General features: G+C 38.9%; 1 long non-coding RNA gene across 3 annotated transcripts in view; it reads right to left on the bottom strand.

Moving 5' to 3' along the window:
* Positions 1-1,580: 1,580 nt before the first annotated feature.
* LOC134810551 (uncharacterized) overlaps positions 1,581-13,612 on the bottom strand; it is a 45,115-nt gene continuing 33,083 nt past the window's right edge. The window contains exons 2-4 of one of the 3 annotated variants that reach the window (XR_010158901.1): positions 7,840-8,009; positions 7,601-7,696; positions 1,581-5,040 (exon numbers count right to left, since the gene is read on the bottom strand). This is a non-coding gene — a long non-coding RNA (uncharacterized LOC134810551). The remainder of the gene's footprint in view (positions 5,041-7,600; positions 7,697-7,839; positions 8,010-13,612) is intronic. The other 2 variants (XR_010158903.1, XR_010158902.1) reach the window with 2 other exon arrangements.

Below are 13,612 nucleotides of genomic sequence, written 5' to 3'. Positions count from 1 at the left end.
CTCCAGGATGAGCTCCACAGTCCCATTAGGATCAGAGCCCAAAAGCCACCTGTGCCTCCTGGCGATTTCATCATCACCCCAAACAGATCTGCTGGTTACTATGAGCAGTATGCAATAGTGGGTGGGAGCATATGCAATAGGGGGTGGGAAAACACTGTGTTAACTGTAAAGCAAAAGAATGGTGTTCTCTGCGAGAAGAGGAACATCCGGCAAACATGGCTGAAAATGACTTATGTCATGAAGACACATCCTGAGCAGTCAAATAGAAAGAAATGCAAATATTCCAAGATGTTTTGTAACTTCTTGATGAAAGTGCAAGTAGAAACACAAACTGTTTTTTTAAATCTATGATCAGTGTTCCCACGAACACTTAGGAAGATGGACTCATCTGAAGAAGCATCATTGTGTGCACATGTTTTCTTTCTGCCGCTGTTTACCTTCCCCTCCCATCATCATCTCCATCTCCTCCTCCTCCTCCTGATGGACTCATCTGAAGAAGCATCTGAAGAAAACATGAGTGCACATGTTTTCTTTCTGCTGCTGTTTACCTTCCACTCCCATCTCCTCCTCCTCCTTTCTCTCTCTCTCTCTCTCTCTCTCACACACACACACACACACACACACACACACATACTCCCCTCTATAACAACTTAAAGATTTTAAGTACAGGATGTTATCTCTGAGGACTTGAGCTTGGATCCAGTTGTTTTCTATAGTTTTCCAAAATGTTTCTTATCCTGGTGTTTTTCCAGTCTTAGAACAAAAAGAAAATCTATGACTCACTGCGAGGTCAACAAATACTCAACATGACAGAGCTCTTTTTCTCTCTGTGCAGATTTCACTTTTGTGGTTGCAACCTTGTTGTTTGTGGATAGAAATCCTATTTATTTTGTATTTTACTGGAGATTTATTTATCCATATATTAAGTAGGTGTCAACAGTATACAAATCTTATCAGAGGCCTCACAATATACCTGGAAATTGTGTGGCCTCTGAGAATTTGCATAGTGTCCTCTGAAGTGTGACAAGAGCATTTAAAGGGTATTAGTTCTGCAGAAATCTAACACTGTTTAAAAAAAAAGAAGGAAATATGAGGACAGGCAGAAACATTTTTCCTGTAAAATAGTTTTTAAGGTCCCAATTTCTTTCTAGTCTATATATTTAAAATTTAAACTACCTGAACTTTCCAAAAATAAATTCACATAAAGTATAATTTCATGGATGAAGGAGTTAAGTGCCCAATAGAAGCTGCCCCTATGATTTCTTTTGTTAATGAACATGGCTTGTCATGATGACAGGTTATTATAATCATGAAAAATAGTAGATTTATAAGATATCTGTGAACGTTTTCTTTGGTTTAAGGTGAAATCAAAGTCTTCTGTGAAGTTCACAAAATGGACATCAGGAAAAATCACTAGTACCTAGATGCCCTTCATCAATATTTATTCTTGAATAGAAGTTAAACATTTTAAAATGGAAAGCAATATATCTTCTATCTTATTCTTAAACCCAAAGGGGACACAGCTAGGAGAGGTGTTCAAATCACTATTCAAAATCAGAAAGGGTCTGAAGACCTGCTGTGCCAGGCTAATCTTTTTATTGCTGGAAATTAAGGAGAGACTGGGGAAATCTGGGTTTGACACCTGGTAGTATGTGTTATTCAGTGCTCTGGGCAGCAGCTATGTACGAACCATTATAGAAGAATGCTAGTATTTCAATAATGAGTAAGACCATGTTTACTGGGCACAATATGGGAGAGAAGTGGTCGTAGCATCAATAACAACATTCTTCATTCGTCCCTCTTGGGAGTAAAGCAAAATGTAGAGATTGTGCAAGGTTGAAGCTTCTCATTCCCAGTCCTCAGCATTTTGTTTTCTCCTTGAAACTCCTGAGAGTGGAGGGCCTGGAAGATGCTCCTGGCTCGGTAGGTTTATGAGAGGGTGCTGATCTTGGAGCTGCTTTCTACGGGTTGTGCTGGTGCTCTGCCCACTGCAGGTCCCGGGAACACTGAGTTATGGCAGCCAATTCTGATGATGATAAATGATCACAGCACTTGGCCTTCAAGAAGAGACCAGAGCAACCAAACAGAAATGCATGTGTCTGAGCAGTTAGACTAATTCAGTTACAACTGCTGCCACTTTTGGTTTGCAAAAGGAGCTAAGAAATGTTATAGGCAAGCTAGAACTTGAACGGAAATGTTGATCTGGTTTCCTCATTCATAGGAAGAGCATCATGCAACTGAAGGATATTTCTCCATTATAACTAAACCAGGTGGATAATAACATCTATTTTTCAGTTTACAGACACATGTTGTTTTCACAATGCAACAAGTTAGATATTATTTAACAGTTAACCAAGTAGAACGTGGATGCAGACAAGCCTGGTGGTCATTGAGTTATTCAGGGCTTCTATTCATTCTAAGATGATTTTTGCTATACATGCTACTAGAATTCATTTTTCAGAGATCATACTCAACCTTTCTTTTTTTCTGATTTGATGGTTTGTGCTGTTACAAAATAAAAAATAGTGGTACCTTACCATTTGTAATTTTAAAAATTTGTATGAAAGATTATTAAATATAAATTACTTATAATTTGAGGGAAAGAGGGTTATCTTTGAGCTGGAGAGAAGAGAATATCTTTCAAGGAAAAGCTAAGTACCATTTATGTAGGAAAGTAATTTATATAGAAAAGATATCAACAATCATGTTTGGAGGGCATGGTAGATATATCCAAAACAATTTGTTTATTCTCTATCATCTGAAGAAATATTAACTAAAGTCCTTGGCTATTCTTTGATTATACTGAATGAAATAGCAGCTGCATTTGACCAGGAGTTAAGTATTTCAGACAGCATTATCTAAGTTTTTAAAGCTTGAGCTGAATAGTAGTGAATGAAGATGAATTTACTAAAAGTTTCTCTCCTAGGCAGGATAGAACTTGCTTGTTAGGCAGAAAAATTGTAGCAAGTAGTTACAAATTGAAGAACACAGCTCTAGGGATTAAGGCAGTCAACAAAGAGATGGATCTTTGTTCTCGCTGACTTTTCTCTTAGGTTGTCACTTGCAGCTAGCTCTGTGCTGAACTGGACCAGACGATGCCTGTAGGGATGGAACCAAGTCATCCTGCTTAGAAAACCAGTCTCAGAGGTGGCTACATCTCTGCTCTCATAGTGGTTTTTAGTCCACCATCCTTGACCACACTAGGTCTTGTTGCTGCACGGCTTGTTTGCTGAACAGAGTATTTCATACACAACAATGTGTGGTGCTCTCTGGCCCCATCACAAAGTTGCCTTATATGCCTAGATGTCAACTGGAATCAGAAAGTCAGAAAAGACATCTTGAACAGGCTCTGTCTAGCACAGGAGTTCTCAGGAGGCATGAAAGGGCACACTCATGCTTATTTTTCTGCGACAGGGTTCTGGCTAATATACTCATCCATCATTTTCTTTTTCTGTGCACAGAATGAGGAGATACCTTTTTATTTGGTAAAGTCTATAATATTGAAAAGTTGTCACAGAGCACGGGCCCATCTGACAGTGAATCAATGGTGATTATGAAAGCACCTTAGCCATCTTATCTGACTATATGGTTAGGAATAAGAACATTTGATTCCTTGACCAGAAATTACCACCAACTCCAAAAATAGACATAAAGGATACACAGTTCTCCTAACAAGCAAAACATAGGTCTCTTGATTCTTCTTCTGATGTTTCATTCAGCTTCACAGTGATTTTAATTACTTCAGAGCACTGACCAATTACTTCAGAGCCCTGACCAAGTGATTTTAATTCCTTTAGAGCACTGACCAAGACAGCCAAACACTTAGAAGAAAACATAACTAAATGACAGGCCGTGAAAATAATAAGACATTTTTGAGAGATGTAGCAAAAACTAAACTGTAATAAAAGTGTCTGAAGAAGCAGAGCCTAGTAATTAAATGCAAAATGAGTGAAGCAAAAGCAAAAAGAGATTTTGGGTCATCATTTCTGACTTAAGAATGATGGATAACCAGTCACCCACCAGTAGTAGGCTGGTTGTTCACCCCCAAATCTGCCCCCTACCCCAACACCACTACCCACATCCTAAAACCTGGAGCCTGTGAATATTACTTTATTGGCCAAAAAGGACTTTGAAGATGTGGCAAAGGATCCTGAAATAGGAAGATTATCCTGCATTATCCTGGTGAGCCCTAAATGCAGTCATACGTGTCTTATAAAAGGGATGCAAATGCCAGAGAAGAGGAGAAAGCGATATGACTACGGAGGAGGAGATGGGAATGATACGACCACAAGTCAAGGAATGCCAGCAGCCACCAGAATCTGTTAGACACAAGGGACAGATTCTGTCCGAGAGCCTCCAGAGGGTGCTGCCAACAACCTTGATTTCAGCCGCCAAATACTGATTTTGAGTTTCTGGCCTCCAGAACTGTGGGAGAAAAAATTTCTATTGTTTTAAGACACCAAGTTTTGATAATTTGGTATAGCAATCTCAGGAAACTAATGGTTTCCTTATACAAACCATTCTTTTTCCTTTATAGAAACCAAACCATTTCCTTTCATTCTGTTATCTGTTACACCATCAATGAATCAGCCAAAATAGGCAATAGGCACTACAGATAACACAGTCAGCAGGCGTTTTTTTTTTTTCCTGGTTTATGATAATCTTCATAAAAGACCTGCCAGACACCACTCAAGAAATTTCCAAATGGCTTTCAATCTTTTGGTCTCTGTTCCTTCTGTTTTTTTTTTTTTTTTTTTTTTCCAGAGTATTAACTTCATTTAGCAGTTACAGCTGTTGACCTGAAAGTCCTTATCAGCAGCATAGCAGATGAGTGAGAACAAGAGTTATGGGTCCTGAATCCATAGGGAAGCCAAATTAAACACAGCTAGAAAAATGCCTCCACTGTGAGTAAAGACAACATATCTTCTTTCACATGTTGTACTAAGGATCAGGAGAGCTGAAATCTCATGTTGATTTCTAATGATTACCTTTGTCTTCTTGAGCAAATGACTTAGTTTCTCTAGGTCTTAGGGTCCTCATCTGTAAAATGAATCAATAAGATACACTGTGAAATTCCTTGAACCCTTAACATTCTATGAATTTATCCAGCCCTGAGTTGAAATTAAAATTTATAACAAGCTCAGCTTTATGGACAGAGTTTGTGGTCACCTCTATGGGCATCAGATATCTCATCATCCTAATCACAAATACCAGAAATTTCACCCATAGAAATGACACAGAGAGAAAGAAAGAGAATATATGTATATATATTCTTCTGTTCATTTAAAAACTTCTGGGTGAAATGACGTAACACATTAGAGTAAATTAACTTATTGATCTTTACTATAGATGTTTTCATTCTGTTATTGTTATAGACACATTACACTAGAGCTATTAGCTGATATGTCTGTCTATCCCACTAAACAACAACCTTTCTGAGAGAAGGGACTAGATCTTATATACCACTGAATCCTCATGACCAAGTACTTAAATGCTGGTACAAAGCAAGTGCTTAGTAAATATTTGTTGTATAGATGCATGGCCAGCTGGGTGACTTCTCTCCCATGATAGGATATCAGAAGAGAAGTAGGCAGTAGAATGGCTGAGAAGGTCCCAGGAAGGGGAGCACAAAAACCAAAAACCAAAAACATCATCTACATCTCTTAGATGTGATGGACAATACAGTTCCCAAATCACCTATCCCAGACTTTTCTCATAGCTTAAAACCTTCATCATGTTTCCTTGGAGAGAAAATTGGGTGCTCTTCATCAGAGGTTTGGTTTCTTTTTGAAACATTCTTTATCTCTCTGAAGCACCATTAGACTGTTAATTGAAATAAAAGAGACTTAATTTGTAACTGGGACTTGTGAAGTGGTAATTAGAAACATATGCTATATTGCATTTGAATGCTTTCCTTATTATTAGCATGTCTATTGATTCTTTTTAAACCACTCCGTTCAGTTGAATTTCAGTAGATGAATTTCAGGTATTTTTCCATTGAAAATGACAGTGAAGAAAATTGCCAAGCAATGAGACATTAAGCAAAGAAATGAGTATTTGGCTGGGCTATTTTTCATGATGTTTGCTATTTTTAAAATAATTAATACAGCTTGTAAGGAAAAAACTATGGTGAGTTATGCCCCACTCTACCTGCAAAATTAGTCTAAAAACACGATGTTATCAAGAGTGGGACTGAACTTGATTTGTAATAGATTACTCTTTAACACTTACGGCTTAAAAAAAATCAGAGAGTTCTTAATTTATAGCATCTTTAGGAAAGGGTGCTGATACTAAATTAAAAATATTCCACTCATTAGGTGACTCTGTGTTTAAAATCTCTTCTGTTACTAGGAACCAAGAGATTTACAATGTTTTGTTTCTTTTTAGGCTGACTTGGGTACTAATATTGAGAGATATGGGACCTTTTTCCACATCCTTCTCAGACAAGCCATTCAAATCACTACAGTTATACTGTAAGGTACTTTCTATTACACTCTGGTACATTGTTATCTATAAAATATATACTCAAATAAATGAGTTACAAATACTCATCTTCATTACATAATTAAACTGGACATACTTTAGCTAATAAATAAGATTTCTCTTTGAAAACTAACTTTCTATCTCTGTTAAATCTAATCCCTGAAAAAGTTGGACACTTAGCAGCTGGTCTGTGGGTGCAAATAAGATCAAATCTAAACTACTCCTTCCTCCTCAGTCCCTGGCCCCCTTTTCCTTGTATTAGATGTCTTCGTTCACTGCCCAGAACTTCTGTTTTACCTCTAGTCTCCATGTGCCTCTTCCTGAATCATCTTCATAGTTCTCTGCTCTTCACCCTTCAATTGCTTTCTCTCTCCTTGCCTGTTTCTTAGGAAATGATATCACTCTCTGGCTTCACCAACCACAAACTAGAGTGTGTCTGATTAGTAGCAGACACTAGAGTAGTCTGCTACTAGTTAAGATCTGGCTCACTATGAAATGATTATTCCACAAGATCTATATCAATAGTGAAAATAATACACTTTTAAAACCCTTATCATTGGGCTGAGTTTTTGAACATCAGCCAGCGTTAGCAGAATGTGAACATAGCTGCATGCAGAGTTAGATGAAGAGTGGCATGCAGTTCCTGAGTTCTCTTTATCCGAGTCACCATTTTTGGATGAGGTCTCAAAAGAATGGGGAGATCCTGGACAAAGTTCCCTACGGAACTGAGATTCTCTGAGGAGAGTTCTCATAATCAGAATCATAGGGGAATTTATGACATTATCATTCACATTGACTCCTTCACTAAACCCCTCCTCACCATCCCCACTGACTTCAAAACAAAACAACCACTAGGCGTGATCTCCCCAAACAGTGTAACAATGTTGTCTTTCAAGACTTAGTTTCTGTCACAGGATGGAAAGTGTCATTGTGGTGCTGACAAGGACACACTTTCCCTGAAAGACACACAGAAGAAATAGAAGAATATAGTGGCTTGGCTCTGGGAATTCAGAATTCAGAAGGATTCCTTTTCCTCCAGAGTAAACCAAGAGCAAATCAAATTGCTTGGTGTCCCTTCAGCTCTCTCATTTTCTTTTCGCATATTTGAAGTGCTTACCTGGCCTTGCTTCTAAATTCCACCGCTGTTCCAGATTCACTGGATTACTTCCTGTTTGGTTGTTCAGTGTTATCTTCCTTTATACAAATCAGTAGTCTGAAAGTCATAAGCATAGTTTAAAAAATAAAAGAGCAGACATAACTAAATGAGACAGTGAGACTTGTGCAAATTTAATATCCAGGTCAAACTGAATTCACCCAACAAAAGGAACAATAATTTATTTTGTTGTACCCAGTTACCTCCAAACAGATTTTGATTATGTTGATTGCTGAGGATACATGACAAAGAAAAACAGCTGGAACTGGCAGCCATAAATCTTAGGTTCTTGTTCTGGGTTTGCTGCTAACAGGCTTTGTGACCATAGGCAAATCACTTAACTTCTCCGTGCCTTTTCTATGTGTTACCCCATCTGTAAAACATAAATAATAGTGCTTGCCCTAACCTGACTTCTATGACCGCTTTAATACAGCTCATGTTACTAAAATAATTAATCCAGCTTGTGAGGAAAAAAATATGTTGAGTTATGCCCCACTCTACCTGCAAAATTAATCTAAAAACACAAAATATATAAACTAAATAAAAAATAAGATGTACCATAGTGAGTTATCCTAATCCAACTCTCTTCCTTGTTCCTTTATATCAGGATGAAGTCACAAAGTGACTTTAGGTAACTAACCTAAAGTTACCTAAGATTTAGGTAACTAACCTGACACTGTGAAAGTCTTTCTAAAAGGCTGTCTTATTTAGGAAGAAGCTGAAATTAAAAAGACAAACAAATGGCTCTTTCTCTCAGGCATCACTTTCCTTGGGAGTAAAATTAACCCAGCATCCTAACCACTGACTGATGTGGCTATGGTATTACGTGTTAGTGAGAGGAGCGGGAGGGACACACAGGAAATGAAGAGGATGACTATGATTTGAGCTGTTTGCAGAGTCAGTCTCCTTTGGGGTCAATGGTGGAGGCAGCATGTAATAAATCTTCTGAGATGGGTGCCTGAGACCTTGTTACTGGAAAGGACTGTTTGACTAGCCACCATTCTTTCCCCTCTCCCCCCTACCCCCGAGATGGAGTCTTGCTCTGTTACCCAGGCTGGAGTGCAGTGGCGCAGTCCCAGCACACTGCAACCTCCATCTCCCAGGTTCAAGCAATTCTCCTGCCTCAGCCTCCTGAGTTGCTGGGATTACAGGCGCCCACCATCGTGCCCGGCTAATTTTTGTATTTTTAGTCGAGACGGGGTTTCACTATGCTGGCCAGGCTGCTCTCAAACTCCTAACCTCGTGATCCACCCATTTTGGCTTCCCAAAGTGCTGTGATTACAGGCGTGAGCCACCGCACCTGGCCCATTGTTTTATATGTTACACATCCACTTTCATTGAAGAGTATGGAAATTATTTATGTCCTCTCCCTTGTGTATGTGTCAGACTTGCCAAAGGAAGTGCCTGGATGTTCTTAATTTCTAAAAGGTTTTAGAAAGGAAAAGGCAGAAAGCTTAGTCAATAAAGGCTCACAAAAGACAGGCTTGGGATCCCACTGCATGTCTTTCCCCACTAAAAATATAAATGGGCGTATCTGATCCGTAGGTGCTCTAATTTCTAAATACCCAACCTACAGTCTGCAACTTAGTCAAAGATAAGTATGATTTGCTAAATTATATACTTAAAACCAGCCAAAGTGGCAACGTTTTCCCTGTCAGATTAAGAAAGTTTAATTAACTTGTCTGTTATGTAGATAGCAAGGTTTGGGGTCAGAATTTGAATGCAGCTCTCTCTGACAGTCAAACTGGCAAAGCTAGTAAGTTTTTCACTTCTCCACCCTGAGATGATAGCTGTGAATCACATCCCTAGTACTTATTTTAGTCTGAAAGGGTTTGAAGTGATTTAGAAGTGGAAGAAGGAGTACCTCATTTCCGATTGCATTTGTGAACTTTCTTCTCATGCACAGATTGTGAAACCCTTGCTGCTGTTGTCATTACTGACACTCATTTGCAACATATGGGTTCACTGGGCTTTCACTGATGGAACGCTGGCTGCTTTTGTTGACTGGTAGGTGGAAATTCGTCATGGGGACCCTTGGAAAGTGAGCAAGGAAAATACCATGCAGGAAAATGTTGTCACCTGAAAAAGTTACTCAATTTACAGAGTATGAATGTGCTTTCTTAAGAACTCCCGGGTCTTAAAGAAGTTTTTAATACTTTTACTCAACACACACTTACATAGCCCTTACTATGGGCTGACAGTGTTAGTGCTTAACAATTATTAACGCATCCAATTTTCATGAAAACTTGATGGGGCAAATACTATTATCATCTCTGTTTTGTAGATGAGAGAGCTGAGGCATACAGAGATTTAGTAATTTTTGCCCAAAGTCACAAATACAATTTATGGCAAATCTAGGATTCAAATCCAGGTATTTCTGCTCTAAACTCCATGCTCTTGAGCATTCTGCCATACTGCTTCCAGAAGACAGTTGGTGCAGATGTGATGTAAACAAAAATTCAGTAAAGTGAATACTAAGTAGTATGAGCCTGAATATTTTCTCCTTTGTTTTTAGGTTTTTATTAGCTTCCCATGTAAAAATATCTTTAAAGCATTAAAGTTAGGAGTTTGACATCTAACATACACTTATTTTAAAAGAAATGGAAATAATTTTCAATTAGTGAGGATGCCTTAGAGGACTCGGCCCTCCATGTGTACTTGCTGGGACCAACTCTACTTCACTGTGCACTGGAGGATGGAGGCAGCCCATTGCCTGCTCATGTGTATCCAGGAGTAGCACGTGCTTGGGATATGGTGGGCCTTCAAGGTTGAATGAATGAATGCCAAACCTTATCCTGCCTTCTGGTGATGGGGGCTTGACTCAAGTGCTGAGAGAAGACATTTTCTCCTTCCTGCCTTCAGTGGACCTTGAGATACATTCCTTAGTCTCCCTGAAGAGATTCCATTCTCTGTTCCCTTGGGACTTTTCTATTTCAGCCCTACTTCTTTATGCCCTTTCCTTCTTGTTAAATCTTCTGTTTTCACCACTCTTTTATTGTTTAATATATATCTTAGTTAACTAATATTTATTGAGCAATTATTACATGCAAACTCTCTATTGATGGTTTCATTTTAACCATCATAAAATTGTGGCAAACTCTTAAGTCAATGCAACTTCTGTCATGTGCAAACAACTGCATGACCTTCATGTGTCCCATGAACCTCCTAATAGGAGGCTGCATCAGTTTCCTGTGGCTGCTGTAACAAATTACATCCAACTTGGCATAACAAACACAGACTTATTTTCTTACATTTCCAGAGGCCAGAAATCTGAAATCAGTTGCACTAGGCTAAAATTAAGGTACAGGCGGGTCTGGAGACTCTGAGGGGTGAATCCTTTCCTTGGCTTTTCTAGCTTCTGGGGCCACCCACAATCCTTGACTTATGACCCTATCCTTACATTACTCCAACCTCTTGCTTTTTTAGTCACATCCCCTCCTTCCTCTTCTGTGGTGAAATCTTCTTCTGCCTCCATCTTTTAAGGAAACTTGTGATTACTTTTAGGGCCCACCTGGCTAATTCAGGCTAACGTCTCGGTCTCAAGATCCTTAACTTAGGCACACATTCAAAGTCTCTTTTGCCATATAAGGCAATTGTAATGGTTAGTTTTTGTGTCAACTTGACTGGGCCATGGATTGCCAAGATATCTGGCTAAACATTATCCTGGGTATGTCGGTGAGGGTTTTTCAAGATGAGAATAACATATGAATCGGTAGACCAAGTAAAGCAGACTGCCCTCTCCGGTGTGAGTGGGTCTCAACCAATCCTTTGAGAGCCTGAATAGCATAAAAGGTGCAGTAAGGGAGAATTCAATCTCTTTGCCTGACTGTCTTCAAGCTGGGACATTGGTCTTTTCCTCCCTTCAGACTCAGATTGGAACTTACACCATTGACTCTCCTCTCTCAGGCCATTGCATTTGGACTGGAACAATACCATCAGCATTCCTAGCTTTCTAGCTTGCCGAATATAGAGTGCAGGGCTCCATGGCTCCATAACTGTGTAAACCAATTCCTTCTAAAAAATCTCTTTCTATATGTGGTGTATGTGTGGTGGGGGGTGGAGGGGTGGCAGGGGGGTGGCGGATTGTATCTCCTCTTTGTTCTTGTTTTCTGGAGAACCCAGACTAACATAACATCCACAGGTTCCGGTATATGAACATTTTTGGGGGCCATTCTTCAGCATACCTAGATGCTCAAAGACATTTATACAGTATTTCTAAGAATCAGCTAATCATTTTTATGTTCATCAGACAAACCAAAAACACAAAATACCAAATATGTTTCTTCTTTTTAGTAAAACAGTCTGAATGCAACTAAGCACAGTCATAATTGAATTTTATAAGGAGCCATTCTCTCTCTTCAGCACCATCCCAAAACACTTTTAAAAATTATTGTGTGACTACTATTTTCTTTTTCAACCAAACTTTTGGAATCACTCAAATTCTTATAAAACTTAAAAATCCCTTATTGCAACAAATGGTCTCTTGACTCTTTGCTCATTTCTTAGAGAGTATGGTAGCTTTAGAACATGTCCATAAATTGTTTAACATTTCCCCACAAGAAAGAGGCAAACTTTTCTTCCTGTCCCTCCCCTTGCACCTGGGTGGACATTTGTGATGATTTCAACAAATAGAATATGGTATGTGTGATGCCAAATGATTTCAAAATGTAGGTTGCAAAAGGCCATGAAGATTTTGTCATTTCCTCTTGGGTAATTCACTTTCAAGACCTCAGCTGCCATTTTAAAAGGGTGACTAACTCGAAGCTGCTATGCATGAGTGATCATGTGGAGAGATCCCATTGAAATAGAAAGAAATACCTGAGGAGCTGCAGAATTCCAGCCTCTAGCTGTCATGTCTCCCCAGTGTTCACGTCTTCCAGATGAGGCCTCAGACATTCCAGCAACTCCAGCTGGAGTTTGCAAACTGCAGCCTGCAGGCCAAATCTGGTTCACTGCCTATTTTTGTAAATAAAGTTTTATTGGAACACAGCCATGCTCTTTTCTTGTATGCATGGTCTATGGCAGTGTGCTATAATCGACTATTTGAATAATTTGACAGTGACCATTGGCCCTGCAAAGCCTAAGAATATTTGCTATCTGGGCCTGTACACGTTTGCCAATACCTACTCTAGAGTGTAGACACATTCTCCTCACTGTGCCCATCTAAATTTCTGAAAATCTAATAGCATAATAAATGCTTGTTTTATACAAGTTAGTTTTAGAGTAATTTGTTATGCAGCATTGGATAGCTGATACAGAGTTAGGGTGATATCACTAGGACATTTCTAGGAGTCTTTTTGTTTTTGAAGTATATTCAAGCTCACTGAATATTACTGATTTTGAAGAACATCTCTGTTAGCTATCACCTTATTTCTCTGCTTCCTTCACTGAAAACTCCAGTGAAGGGTGTATTTGCTATTTTTCTCAGCTTATTTCAACCAGGTTTTTGGCCGTTATCATTACCATTTCACTACAATAACTATTATCAGTGTCATCAAGGGCACTTGCCAAAGCCAATATGTTCAGCTTGCTGAAACTCTGTGGAGTTTTCTTTTTTTTTTTTTTTTTTTCTTTAAATCTTGGTTGATGATTATTTCTTTCTGGTCTCCTTAGTTGACCACTCTTTCCTTTCTTCTGTGAGTTGCCAAGATCCCACACCTCTCTGAGTTTTTATGTTACATGACTCAGCATGTTTTGCCCATTTGTCTGTGATCCTTCTTCTTCTGTTAAGCTTCTAGTTGTTAAATTACTTCAGGGAGATTGCTTCTGAGTCCTCAACTTTTCTTCGTCTACTTTTTTCTCCTCTTTTCCTCAGAGAGTTGATCCAGCTCTGTGGCCATAAATGGCACTCCTGTATTGGGTGCATATATATATTTAGGATAGTTAGCTCTTCTTGTTGCATTGATCCCTTTACCATTATGTAATGCCCTTATTTGTCTTTCCTTGATCTTTGTTGGCTTAAAGTCTTTTTTATCA

This window comes from Pan troglodytes, chromosome 6 (genome assembly GCF_028858775.2).
Source record: "Pan troglodytes isolate AG18354 chromosome 6, NHGRI_mPanTro3-v2.0_pri, whole genome shotgun sequence".
In the NCBI taxonomy this organism is placed as follows: domain Eukaryota; kingdom Metazoa; phylum Chordata; class Mammalia; order Primates; family Hominidae; genus Pan; species Pan troglodytes.
This window is presented reverse-complemented; position numbering and strand designations above follow the sequence as displayed.